This window comes from Octodon degus, unplaced genomic scaffold (genome assembly GCF_000260255.1).
Source record: "Octodon degus isolate 3935 unplaced genomic scaffold, OctDeg1.0 scaffold00033, whole genome shotgun sequence".
In the NCBI taxonomy this organism is placed as follows: domain Eukaryota; kingdom Metazoa; phylum Chordata; class Mammalia; order Rodentia; family Octodontidae; genus Octodon; species Octodon degus.
In genome coordinates, this window is record NW_004524609.1 from 16,626,511 (window position 1) to 16,637,326 (window position 10,816).

Below are 10,816 nucleotides of genomic sequence, written 5' to 3' on the forward strand. Positions count from 1 at the left end.
GGAGCTGCATAGTGAAACCCTATACCAAATAAATAAATAAAATTTTTTAAAAAAGGAGCCATGGGCAGACCACTCGGGGACTGCTATAGCCTCATAGCCAAGACTACACAGAGGAGGTTTTATGAACCAGACTTTGCCAAACAGGGGAGAAGATGAGGGGAAGGGAATTTTAAGGCAAAGGGAACAAACACCACAAGAAAGGTTATGCAACAGTTGCGAGAAGACAGATTTCTGGGAACTGGAAAGACATGCATGTCCAGGAAATAGGAGATGAGGGCCAGAGAATATTACATGTTCTTCAGATTTGTTTATTTTTATTTTTTTAAATTCCTTTTTTTTTTTTGCGGGGGGCAAAGGGGGCTAGGGACTGAACTCAGGGCCTTCACACGGAGGTAGATCCCCAGTCTTTTTTTATACTGAGCTACATCCCCAGGATCTCCATAAATTTCTAAATATGCCTAGGCTGGGCTTGAATTTGCAGTCCTTCTGCCTCACCCTCCGAGTGCTGGAATTAGAAGTGTGTACCACCATGCCTAGTTTAAAATCCATGTTTAGGGGTTGGAGAGATAGCTCACTTGAATAAGTGCTTGCCTGGCAAGTGCAAGGGCCTGAGTTCAATCCCTGGCTCTGCAAAAAAAAAAAAAAAAAAAAAAAAAAAAAAAAAAAAAAAAAAAAAAAAAATCAATTTTTAAAGTAACAGTTTTACTAAAGGTAACATTTCTGCAGAGCAGGTGAGTGAAATGCACTGTTTTTCTTCCTGAATGTTATTGTAAGCTCAAGGAAATAATATACAACACCAAGGTCTTTATTCTTTTTTTTTTTTTCGGAACCAAGGATTGAACTCAGATCCTTGCATTTGCCAGACAAGCGCTTATCCTACTGCACCATCTCCCCGGCCCCAGGTCTTTATTCTTGATAAATAGAGGGTATGCATTATTATAGTTCTCCTCCAGAAAGTGAAAGCTACTTTCAGGGATCTAAGATTTTTGCTGAACAAGATTTGTGGTGATGTTTCATAATCTTCTGGGAAGAAAAAATCCCGTATGTTTTCATGATGAACTTTGTAGGGGAAATGAACTGAAATTATGCAAAACTGTTGTCATTGCACAATAGTTCAGGAAGCATATCATCATGCTTATGTTAGTGTTCTGGTGGTATAATGAAATACCTGAGATAAGGCAACTCAACTATTTTATTTTGACTCATAGCTATGGAGGGTCAAGTCCAAGACTGGAGGCACTTTGGGCCTTTGCTTTGGGCTAGGAAGACAGCACACCATGGTGGCTGGGAGGTGGTACCAACTGCTTAGCTCTGAAGCCAGGAGACAGAGAGGGAAGGGGAAGAGACTGGGGTCCCCAGTCCCCTTCAATGGCACACCCCACCATCTACGGACATCTCACCAAGCTTCACCTCCAAAAGGTTCTATCACCTCCCATGATGCCACCCTCAGGACCAATCTTCTAAAAATGGACCTCTGGGGGGCATTCAACACCCAAACTAAAACAGTACTATAACTTGTACAGTCAAACCATTTTGTTTTTCTTTCCTTTTTTTTAGTGATACTGGGGATTGAACTCAGGACCTTGCGCTTGCCAGACAAGCGCTTATTCTACTGAGCTATCTCCCCAGCCCTGTGTTTTTTCACGATCTGTTCTTTCAGGGAATTCTTTTATCTCCTAAAAAGGATATGGGAGGTGCCAATATCATTTAGGATGATTCTGACTCTAATGAACTGGCCAATTAAAATGACTTAAACAATATAGAGATTTATTTTCTAAAATCTCACCATTTGCATTTCACAGAAATTAAGAAGACAATGCTTATAAGACACATCCTGCATTCAGAAATACTGAAATACAAAATATATCTCTGAATCAGAACAAGAGAGCTGAGGAGGTCAGGGCTTTAGGACCGGCTACTTCAGTAGTTTAATGGTATCATCAAGGACTTGGGTTATTTTCCTTTACTCTGCCTTCATAGGCCTTCAGCTCTTGCTTTTAAGGAAGTCTTGCAGATGCAAAATGGCCGCAGCAATCCTAAGCCTTGTATATTCACAATCTCCTAAAGCCAGAAGCGAGGTAAGCATGAAAGTTTTCCTAGACTTGGCCTGTATCACACTGCAGACAAGATGGAGGAAGAAAAGCTTGCATAAGGGCGACTACCAGTGCTTGCACACAGCTGTACTTCAGTGTGACTGCGCCAACTGTCAACTGCAAGCTGCGGGGATGTGACCTGTCCTCTTTCATGTTGTTAGTAATAAAACTAAAGATTCCCTTCAACATTAAGGAATTAACTTCAGGGGCTGGGGAGATGGCTCAGTAGAATAAGTGCTTGCCTGGCAAGTGCAAGGGCCTGAGTTCAATCCCCGGTTCCGCGGAAAAAAAAAAGGAATTAATTTCAGTACTACAAACACTCTATTTTCTGTTACTGTGGCTTTTAGCTACTGTGTCTTAAATCCATCAGTGACTGCCAAACAGCAGACCACCTGACTAACTCTTCCTTTGCACTCAGAGCCTGGGTTCCTGAACAACACTGGGGATTCCTGCCCTGTTTGGTTTGTAATCTACTTCTGTCACTTATAGACCGGGAGGGCTAGGGAGATAACTCAGCAGCGAGAGTGCTTGCCTGGCAAGTGCAAGGTCCTGAGTTCAATCCTTGGTACAAAAACAAAAAACCCCAAACTAGGATTCTTCCCATGTCAATAAATACAGAGCTGCATTCGTCTTGTATAACAGCTATACAATAATTCTGCTGAATGTGAAACTCAAACATACTGGATCTCACCAGCTAAGAGTACAGATGAGATCGGAGTCACATTAGCCCTTCAGTCACAGCCAGTCTGTCCTGTGAGGCTGCTCGCTCTTTGAAGTTTCTCTGCTTCTTTCTGGACTGCCTCCACAGTTATATCTCAAGTGTGCTCAGACACAAGGTCTCTGAATTTTGCTCCAGCTTCACTCCCCAGCTGCCCTGGCACTCCATGGGTTGTGACAATGCTGCTGTTCTGAGCACAACTGTGCTCTGCAGGGGAAGCTGTGCCCTATCAGGTGTGAAAACTACACAGTGCCTGCGGCAGCATAGGAAACTATGGAAAATGGCCCCGCCTACATGCTGCATGGCAACTAGTCTGGGGCCCAAGGCAGCCTGTGAGAGCCTGGATCCTCACATGCCTTCCCAAATTATTATAGACAGCTAAATTAGGTAGAAATATTATTGGCAGTCAGAAAGGGCTAGGCCCTCAAAGAAGCCAGTACAGAAGATAAGAACATATTACAACTGTGGGTGGAGGTGTATTCATTGAAGGCCAGGCCTCAAGACAATGATGGAATGACTACACCTGTATGTTTCCCCAAGTGGATAAACAATAATGATCTATATCCTAAAACAGGCACCAGGCACCTGGGTGGGGGCCAAGACTTCCTTGACCATCCCTTCCACAAAAGGTCCTCATTCTTTCCATGTATACTTGCTATATACCTTGCTTCTCCACTGGAGCAATACTACCTAGGTGACTATACTTGTAATCTTATTGGTTGCCCATAGTTTCATCCCACCCTATACAACCTTGTGATTTTGCTCTTTAAAACTTCCTTAGAGATGTTGGCTTATGGGCAACCCACTTTTCACATCCCCTCCCTGTCTCTCTCAGGCAGGAGCTGTCTTCCTTTCAATAAATATTTTCTGCTCATAACCTCTTTGTTCCTCAGAATTCATTATTTGATTTTGGAGAACATGAACTGGGCATATTGGATATCCAGCAGGTCAGAAATTAAACTATTTCCCTTATATCGTTTGGAGGTCTTATATCATTCCCATAACAAAATCACCTCCTGCAAATTCTCACCCCACTTTTGCTGCTATCACAGGGCTCAGAACAGTGCAGCAGGTACCCAGCACTCTCCTCTTTTCATTTCTAATTTGTCCCCAACCATCCCTGCAAACAAAAATTCTCTTCCCTTCTCTTTTGCCCCTCAAAAATTCTTTTTTTTTTTTCCAAAAATTCTTATATAATAGATCAACTCATTTATGGTGCAGAGAAACAGTGCTGATGGAAACATGACTTCTAAGGGCTAGGATCAAACCCTGATTCTGTCAGTTGTGAAAATTGTGGATAAGTTCCTTCCTCTCTCAATGTTTCTATTTCCTGTTCTGTAAAATGGGAGAATGCTAGTGCTTTGGAGTGCAATTGTAAGGTTTAAAAGAATTAATATACATAAAGTATTCAGTGTAGTGAACAGTACCTGGTCCAAGAGCTAAGGAATCAACTACCATTATTATCTTGCCCACAGCAGGTCACTTGCTCACTTTTTGTTTGTTTGTTTTTCTTTTGGTTGCTGTTTTTTACTAGTAGTTTCACAGCCGGCTTTTGGCAACTTTCTCAGAACTCCCTTGGCAAGTCTCAAATGAAAGCAACTTTGCAGAAAGGAAACACTTTTCCTCAAATAACTTTCATCAAACGTAAAATGAATTAATGATGATTTACTCAGTCTTAGGGCAGAGATAGCCTAATACCAAAACTGGCACTGTGAGGAATGACAAAGCAACAACAACAACAACAACAACAACAACAACAACAAAAAGATCTTTCTTGCTCTTGAAGAGTTTAAAATCAAATTGGGGAGGGAGTGTGCGCCAAATGTGGAAACTACAAAATAAATACCCTCAACATATTTACCACGTACAGAAGAAGGTGAGACTAAATGCCCTAGAGATCATTGCTAATGGGTTGATGGCGTTGGGAAGAGGAGAATGCAGAAAGGGATCTATGGTCTTGGGAATTTAAATTCATTTCCAAATAGGTATAAACTCTGCCCCTTCTTTTTTTACTGTGCTGGGGACAGGCCCTGGCTTTCCTGAGGCAAGGGCTCTGTTACTGAGCCACAGCACTGTTTTTACTTTACTGTGTTTACTTTGCTTTTTTTTTTTTTGCCTCCTTTATTAAGGGAACCCTGGCGGCTGTGGGGCTCCCACCGCAGCTCAGTGGGTTGGACCCGCCCCGGAGACCCTAAAGACGCCCTCTCGCCCCAATTCTTCCTTCCTTGCCCTTCCAGCCTACTACGTCCTTCCCACTTCTTTATTCTCTCTTTCTCTCTCCTGCTGTCCTGGGGGTTGGAACCAAGGGCTTTCATACTGAGCTATAGTCCCAGCCCCTTTTATTTTATTTTAAAATTTTGAGGCAGGGTCTCACTAACTCGCTAAGCTGCCCAGGCTAGGCTCGAAGCTGTAACCCTCCTTCCTCAGCGTGTTGAGATTACAGGCGTGCCCACCAAATCCAGCTCAATCCAATTTTAAAAAGCTGTTGAGGGGCTGGTAAGATGGCTCAGTGGTCTAAAGCACCTACTTGGAACAAGCTTGGCAAAGCACAGGGACCACGGTTCAATCCCCCGGCACCACATGCCAGCCAGCCCCGCCCCCTGGTGGGCTGAGCTGGCCACACACACACACAATAAACAAACAAACAAACAAACAAACAAAAAGCTGTCGACCAGGATGTGGAACGATTCTCAGAATCTCTTTCACTAACTCAGCAAACCATTCTAAATTACCGCAGTTTAATCACAAAGGCTCGGCTGGGCCTCAGTTTCTTCCTTGGTTCCTCCCTTCCAACTGCGCCCTCCCAGGCACACCCAGGGGCCGTCAGTATATTGAGAAGCTCAGCGACTTTCTGGTGGAAGTAGCCTCCAGCTTCGTCTTCTGACCGCTGTAGCTCTCCACAGACAGACTTCTCACTCCCAACCCTCTGCTGTCCCTGGTGGCTGCCACCATCTTACCCTACCTCCACAGTACAGTATCGCTGAGGCGAAGGCTCATCCGCCCCTCGGCGACTGTTGTGAACTACACTTCCCATGAGCCCTCTCTCGATATTGCGAGACTACCGGCGAGACTGCCGGAAAGACCTGTAAGCAGGAGCATTCTCGCGTTCTTTCGGAAGTCGAACTCCTCGTGTGTGGAGGTAATGGCGGTTCTGTCCGTGCCGAGCCTTGTGAGCAGCCTCGAGATTTTTGGTGATGGTGTAAAGTTGCAGAGGCGGGAAGGTGGTTTTTTTGGGGGGAGCTAATACTCAGGGTCTCCTGTTCGTACTTGAAGTGGCGATTATAAGCCTGGGCTTACAGAATTGGGAGGGAAAGTTGAACTTCTGGATAAGAAAATGCTTTCCAAAAGGCGAGGAATTTTTGGAAAAAATTCAGTTCCCTTTTTGAATGGGAGAGAACTGAAGCCAGTTTTGGCGTCGAAGAGGTGGAAGACGGAGTTTCTTGCATCCCGCGCGACCCAGTACACCTCAGCCATTCCTATGTTGAGAATGCAAGCCCGGCAGCCTTCAATGAGGGAGGAAGGGTTCCCTCTGTCCTCGCTCCGGCACTCTGAGGATGGCAGGGTTTTTTTTGTTTTTTGTTTTTTGTTTTTCTTCTTGAGACAGGGCTTACTGTGCTGTGCAGTTGTTCGGGCTGGTCCTTAACTCACTTTGTAACCCAGGCAGGCCTTGAGCTCATAGTGCTCCTCGTGCCTCAGCCTCCCTAGTACAGGCATTTTACAGGCGTGCGTCACCTGGCTAGCAGTTCTTAATCAGGAGTGTTAACAGTAACACTTGAGGGCGACCCAAAACAACTATTTTTGCTTATCGACTACATTTGTTTAATGAATGGGATTGTAGACTCTGGAAATTTATAGCTTTCATGCTGAACGTTTTTCCCCTTCCAGAAGGCCTTTCTTTGACATCAGCAAAAGTAATGGATGGAGACAGGCCAGGACCTTGGTGGTCCCAAAGCAAGCATAGATGGTGTAATGGTCCTTCTGCTTTATATGACCTTCTGAAGTTCAGCAGCATGCTGGTCTACCTAGAATCTCCAGTGCTAATCCTTGAGTGGTAAATATGAGGGTGAGTGCTGGTGTTATTTGGGGCCACTAGGTGTCACTGTTTAAATGAAGACTTCCGCACTTTATTGTAAGGGATGAAAGTGAATGGGTTGGCTGGGCTTAGAAGTTTGTTCACTGGTTGAGCTGAGGATGATTAAAGTTATCCCTGTCTGAAATGACATCTGTGTGGAGTTCTGACTTACTGAGGCTCAACTTTTAAACGTGTTTAAGGTAGTTGCTGTGAGAATGAAGTTTGTTTTCCTTTCAGATTGAAGATGTTGACTGTGGACTTTGAAGGAAGTCATGTGAAAACTCATCTTACAATGCTTACAATGTTGAGTTGAAGGATCTTCATGATGAAATTTCCATAAACGGTAAGACTTCTAGGTATGTGTTGCATAGGATTGCGTGGATTTTGGTCCCCTGTAAGTAATGGTTTGTTAGATTTGGAAATGCATGAGTCTTTCATAATTGTTGATGGCCTAGATCAGGGGAATAGTACTGAATTAGTTTTATTTGCATAGATTTCCCCGTTCCCCAACAGCTTGGCTATTAACATAAGTTAATAAATTGAGGCTTAATGAATTGTCTTGCCCAAAATTATATTTTGAGTCAAGGTCTTGCTGTGCAGTTCAGGCTGGCTTTGAGCTTACTTTGTAGCCCAGGTTAGTTTGGAACTTGAAACTATCCTTGCTTTAGCCTCCCTAGTGCTGTGATGCATGTTAGGTGTGCACGGCCATGCCCAGCACAACCAGTTGGTAAGTTAAATTAGATCCATGGTTCTCAACTGTGGATGGAGGGTGTGCCCAGCATCTAGTCAAGCAGAATATCCTACAACCTCTGAGAACTTAGCAACCTAAAATGTCAGAGGAGCTGAGATGGACAAATCCTTGAAAATTACATAGTAGGCCAGAGGTCTGAGTACTAGTCTTTCCTGCTACCAGATACTGGCATTGGTACCTTGTGTCTTCTTTCGTGCATAGTAAGTTGGTGGTTTCCAAACGTGGTTATGTGTTAGAATCACCTCCAGAGTGCTGTTGTATATGCATTCCTGGACTCCACTTACAGCCACAGAGCAGAATGGCTCTACTTTGAAGCCCAATAACCAAGTGTGTCCTGACCAAGAACAGGCATGCAGGAACAATTAGTTGATCTGATCTACTTTTAGCTCAAGGATTTTATTACAGCAAGATTATAGTGCTGGCTATTTTTAAGTAGCCTTTGAGGTAGATCTCTAATCCTCTGTTTTAAAAAAATCTGGAAGCCACATGCCTGTTCTGCAGGGTAGTTTCATCTACTCTGGTGTGTGAAGGAGAAGTGAATGACCTGGTGATACTGTCTCTTGGCAGGATGTGCTTTATATGCAGCTGGCCTTAATGATGGCCTTAGGTGGTCTGTGCCACCTCAGGCCTTTGATTGCCTACTAAAGTACATATTGCCTACTGCATTTTCAGACACTGCTGAGCGACCCTGTCTTAAGGGTAGGAGTTCTATGTGTGCCAGGTCTGGGACATTGGTTACATCTATAGACACTAGATAGAAATAGCTTTTGACAAAGGAGGAAAAATATCTTACAGTAGACAAGGTTGATGGAAAGTTAACACAAGAGCAGTAAGTCGCAATTTATTAAGAAGAAAAATAGTTTACATGCATTCTTGGCAGTGTTGTGGTCTAGCAAATGGTGGGAGCTGAGTCCATGATGATGAAAAGTTATCCCTGTCTGAAGGCAAAGGCCTTTCTGTGTGGAATGTGGATCTCTGAAACTCAGCTTCCCATTTGCTTGCTACAATATTCAGGCAAGAGTTTAAAAAGTACTGTGTATATCATAAGTAGGTGTTTTCAAATTTCTCTTCTTTCCCAGATAATATTCTCCCTCCCATCCTCAGGGAGCTCCACTGGTTCCAGACCTGGGCCTAGACCCAAAGTGTATGATTCATGTAAGCAGAGAAGACCTGTGAGTCTCAGGTGGGGTGTTCTTTTGCTGGGCCTGCCCTGGTCTTAAGGCTGTGAAAAGTGGCTGGGAGACTTTAACTTAGTTTGGTTTTCTTTGCTAGGTATTTGTGATATGAGACAACGCTGAATGGCTTTGCAGGCAAATAATAAGATGGTTCTCCTGATGTCTGTAAGCTTTGTGTTCCCATCTTTTTGTCCCTAAGAAACCCCACAAACCTATGATGATGGTTAGTTCTCCCTGTCTGAAAATCTCAACTGAGGGGAAAAAGTTAATTCTGAGGTTTTAGCAGTGATTGAGCTGAGTGGACTCCACAGGAAGTTGAAGATGCCAGGCCAAGGTCCCAGTATACTGCATCCTTTTTTCTTTTTTCTTTTATTTTTTGCGGAACCGGGGATTGAACTCAGACCCTTGCGCTTGCCAGGGAAGCACTTATTCTACTGAGCCACCTCCCTGGCCCCTACTGCATCCTTCTGAATCTTAAAAAAAAACAAAGATCTGGTGCCCTGTTAGTGCTGGCCCCTTGATTTATGCTGATTGTAGAATGAAAGAGTGTTTGTCACATATTTCAAGAAAATGAATGTGCTCTTTGAAGCAGAAGTGGGAATGTGTAATACATGCCGGCTTGCAACAGTGAGAATGGTTAGTGACTCTGACCTTGTGTCCTGACATTTAGGAAAGAAAAAGTACATGGCCCTGGCAGAGCTGTTTGGTTTCCAGGTACTTTGTTAACGCTGAAGCCCCTGTATGTAGCTTAGATCCTATGTGAATGGCATTCCTGGCACAAGACTGCTGCTAGGAATCTTGAGGTTGGCACATGAGCAAGAACCAAAGTGGTTTTGTGGGGGGTGCCTTTGTCCTCACTTAAATGCCACACTTGAAGTGAACACAGATTACCCTTTTCAGTTAACATTGGCAGCTATGTATAGGTTTCTTAACTTAAGGACATTTGTTTTGAAGGTCACATTTTTGTTACCCAGGAAGCTACATTTGGGGTGAGATTTAATGAGTCTGAGCATTGGCTCCAGCAGCTTACAGCTTGAAAATAAAGCAAAAGGAAGTGGCGGGTTAGCAAGTGAGAAAGCTCTTTGTTATCAACTGCTTCTGGGAGTAGACTTGGCTGCTCTGTACGACTGTAGTAAACCCTAAGGTTCATGTCCAGAGAAAGTTGAATATATGCTTACTGGGAATTGTTTTAGCACTTAGCAAGAACTTTTCCCTTTAGATAACTCTCCTTAAAACTAGTCATCTTGGAATCTCACCAGCCTGCATTAAAACTTGATTCTGTCCAGTTGTGGTCTCTAACACATATAGCTATAAATAATGGTGCCAATAAAGTCTTAGACTGATCCTTTTTTTCCTTTTAGATTCTTAAATTTTATCTTTTAGCTAGGCATGGTGGCATATGCCTGTAATCCCAGCACTCTGGGAGGCAGAGGCCGAACCAATTCAAGCCTGCCCTGGGCAAGTTAACAATCATGTCTCAAAATAAATGACTGGAGAGTTCAGTTCAGTTCAGTGCAGAGGCCCTAGGTTTAATCCCTACTAACACTGGAAAAAAGTTAGCTTCAGTTTTGAGTTGCTTATTTGGCTGTTTACTTCCTGTTGTCTGGTTTTACAGGTTATCTCCCTGTGCTGGACCGGCTCTAACATCAATAAAACCATCTCCCCAAAATCAAAAAAGTTCCTTAGGTTTCATCTAAGAAAGCTTTGGCAGTTGGTGAAATTATAGAGTACAAGAACATTCAGAATCCAGTTTAAGTGTCCTGCCATGTATAGGAGGGACTGTGGTGATTGTAAATTGAAATTGATGTGTATTATATACTCTGTTGGGAGTCTATAAAGAGAAATGTGTTTAGTTTGGAAACATCTTTCTGGGTGGATTTCTTACCCAGTGTCTTGGTTTTAAAGTTTGAAGCACAAATAAAGTTTTTTTAATTGGCTCACTGCATTGTGGGTTACTTGTTCTTTGACTTTTGGAAGACACATTCTTTGGGTTTTTGCAGGATAGTA

At 43.4% G+C, this 10,816-nt stretch overlaps 1 long non-coding RNA gene and 3 other non-coding genes across 6 annotated transcripts; all 4 read left to right on the forward strand.

Moving 5' to 3' along the window:
- The first annotated feature begins 6,822 nt into the window (after positions 1-6,822).
- LOC111816486 lies at positions 6,823-10,533 on the forward strand. 3 transcript variants are annotated; one of them, XR_002820876.1, is made up of 4 exons: positions 6,823-7,226; positions 8,714-8,817; positions 8,907-8,974; positions 10,425-10,533. It is a non-coding gene; the product is annotated as an uncharacterized LOC111816486 (long non-coding RNA). The 3 variants fall into 3 exon arrangements; XR_002820877.1 differs by having other exon boundaries at positions 6,823-7,239; positions 8,714-8,974; XR_002820875.1 differs by having other exon boundaries at positions 8,714-8,974.
- LOC111816522 lies at positions 6,992-7,065 on the forward strand. The gene has a single exon (XR_002820895.1). It is a non-coding gene; the product is annotated as a small nucleolar RNA R38 (small nucleolar RNA).
- On the forward strand, positions 8,541-8,620 carry LOC111816523. Its single transcript, XR_002820896.1, has one exon. It is a non-coding gene; the product is annotated as a small nucleolar RNA R38 (small nucleolar RNA).
- Positions 9,016-9,091, forward strand: LOC111816524. The gene has a single exon (XR_002820897.1). It is a non-coding gene; the product is annotated as a small nucleolar RNA R38 (small nucleolar RNA).
- Positions 10,534-10,816: the final 283 nt, after the last annotated feature.